This window comes from Cebus imitator, unplaced genomic scaffold (genome assembly GCF_001604975.1).
Source record: "Cebus imitator isolate Cc_AM_T3 unplaced genomic scaffold, Cebus_imitator-1.0 Scaffold68, whole genome shotgun sequence".
Taxonomy (NCBI): Eukaryota; Metazoa; Chordata; class Mammalia; order Primates; family Cebidae; genus Cebus; species Cebus imitator.
In genome coordinates this window covers 1100741-1103601 of record NW_016107383.1, presented here as the reverse complement: position 1 = coordinate 1103601, position 2861 = coordinate 1100741, and the positions used below count along the sequence as shown (strand labels likewise).

Below are 2861 nucleotides of genomic sequence, written 5' to 3'. Positions count from 1 at the left end.
TCTTAATTTCCATTTCCCTGATGAAAAACTGTGTGTACATCTTTTCATATGCTTATTTGCTGTCTGTATACCTTTTTTGATGAGGTGAGGTGTCTGTTGATTTCTTTGGGCCATTTTTAATTCATATAGTATTTTATTTCATATAGAAAGCTCTTATATAATATTGGCAATTTACTCCATATATATATTTACTTATATAGTTTTATTTTGTAATTATAAATTGACAAATAATAGTTATATATATTTATGGGATACAAAGAGGTGTTATGATTTATGCATACAATGTGGAATAATTAAAACAAGCTAATTAAAATATCAATAATCTCGAACACAATTTTTTTTTGTGGTGAGAACATTTCAAATTTACTCTTCAGCGATTTTGAAATATACAATGCATTATTACATACTATATTCACCACACTCTGCAATATAACTTTGAAAATATCTATTCTTGTATAACTGAGGTTTTGTACCCTTTGAGTATCAGCTCCTCATTCTTCCACTCTCTTTTCCCAGTCTCTAGTAACCACCATTCTATACTTTACTTCTTTGAGTTTGATTGTTTTAGATTTAGCACATTTTCTAGTCAGTTTTTCCCTTATTGTTGAGTTTCAAGAGTACTTTTGGATGATAGTTCTTCACAGATATGGCTTCGTAATTTTTTTTTTCCATTTGTGGCCTGTTTTTAAAATTCTCTCTCTTTTTTTTTTTTTTTTTTTTTNCATTGCTAATTTAATTGCATTGTTTACAGATCAAAAGATTCATATAATGCTGATTTCTTGAAATTTGTGGTAGTATTTGTGATCTAGTGTATGATTAATTTTTGTAACATTCAATGTGTAATTAAAATGAAAGCACATCTCCTACTTTTTGCTATATTTACCTGAAACTTGTTCATTTTGTTATTCAAATACTCGATATACCTAACAGTATTTTTCTTTTACTCTGTCGGTTTCTTTTTTTTGTTGTTTTTTTTAATATGGAACGCTTCACGAATTTGCGTGTCATCCTTGCGCAGGGGCCATGCTAATCTTCTCTGTATCGTTCCAATTTTAGTATACGTGCTGCCGAATCGAGCACTTAAAATTCTCTTAACTGTCTTTCACAGAGCAGAAAATTTAATTTTAATGAAGTACAGCTTATTGATTTTTTTTCATGTTTTGTACCTTTTACAGTGTGTGTAAAAAGTCATCATCATACAAATAGTTGTCTAGATTTTCTCCTGTTATCATCTAGAAATTTATAGTTTTACATTTTATATTTACAGCTGTTATCAATTTTGAATTCTTTTTTTTGAAGTGTGTAATATCCTTGCCTAGATTGTTATTTGATCTGCAAATGCCTAGTTGTTCCAGCACCATTTGTGAAAAACACTATACTTTTTTGTATTGTCTTTGCTCCTTTGTCAAACATCAGTTGACTATATTTAAGTGTGTCAATTTCTAGGCTCTTTATTTTGTTCCATTGATTATGTGTATCTATTCTTTCCCCAACACCACACTGTCTTGATTGCTTTAGCTCTACAATAGCTCTTTATGTAGGGTGGTTTTTTTCCTCTGACTTTATTCTTCTCTTTCAATACTGTGTTGCCTTTGTGGGTCTTTTTACCTTTCCATATAAACTTTAGAATTAGTTTATCAATGTTTACAAAATAACTTAGTGAGAATTTGATTGAGATTGCTTTGAATCTGTAGATCAAGTCAGGAAAAACTGGCATCTTGACAATACTGAGTATTCCCATCAATGAACATGGAATATCTCTCCAGTTATTTAGTTATTTGATTTATTTCAACAAAGTTTTACAGCTTTTTTTTTTCATATAGATCTTGTTATATTTATACCAAAGTATTTCATTTTGGAAAGTATAGAATCAGGGAATTCTCTTTTTCATTACTGACATACAGAAAATGCTTGACTTTTGTTTGTTAACCTTGTATTCTGCAACCTTAATATAATCACTTATTAATTCCAGGAGGTTTTGTAATGAATTATTTTTGGATTTCCTACAGATATGATCATATCATCTACAAAGAAACACAGTTTTATGTTTTCGTTCTTAATCAATATACTTTCAAATTATCTTGCCTTTTCTTACTGCATTATCTAGGACTTTCAGTATGATGTTGGAAAGGATAGGTGAGAAGGGACACTATTGCCTTGTTCCTGACTTTAGTGAGAAAGTTTATAGTTTCTTATCATTAAGCGTAATGTTAGCTATAGGCTTTTTGTAGAAATTCTTCATCAATTTGTTGAAGTTTCCTTCATTACTGGTTTACTGAGAATTTTTATCATGAATGGGTGTTAAATTTTGTCAAATGCTTTTTCTGCATCTCTTAATATATGTTTTTTCATTTATAGCATGTTGATGCTATGGGTTACATTAAATGATGTTTGTTGATTCAAACTTGCATATCTAAGATAAATTAAAAAGCTATATACTTGATCATCGTGTATAACTTTTATACATTGTTGGACTCAAGTTACTGATAATTTGTTAAGAATTTTTACATGTACAATCATGAGACAAATTGATCTGTAGTTTTCTTTTCTTCTCTTTTCCCTTCCCTTTCTTCCTTCCTTCCTTCCCTCCTTTATTCCTTCCTTCCTTCCTTCCTTCCTTCCTTCCTTCCTTCCTTCCTTCTTTCTTTCTCTCTCTCCATTCCTTCCTTCCTTCCTTCCTTCCTTCTTTCTTTCTTTCTCTCTCCCTTCCTTCCATCTTTCTTTCTTTCCCTCTTTCTTTCTTCCTTCCTTTCTTTCTTTCTTTCTTTCTTTCTCTCTCTCTCTTTCTCTCTCTCTCTTCCTCCCTCCCTCCCTCCCTCCCCCCTTTCTCTCTTTCTTTCTTTCTTTCTTTCTTTCTTTCT

The 2861-nt window shown here is 30.8% G+C and overlaps 1 non-coding gene across 1 annotated transcript; it reads right to left on the bottom strand.

Moving 5' to 3' along the window:
• Positions 1-973: 973 nt before the first annotated feature.
• LOC119471659 lies at positions 974-1080 on the bottom strand. Its single transcript, XR_005200716.1, has one exon. It is a non-coding gene; the product is annotated as a U6 spliceosomal RNA (small nuclear RNA).
• Between the last annotated feature and the right edge of the window lie 1781 nt (positions 1081-2861).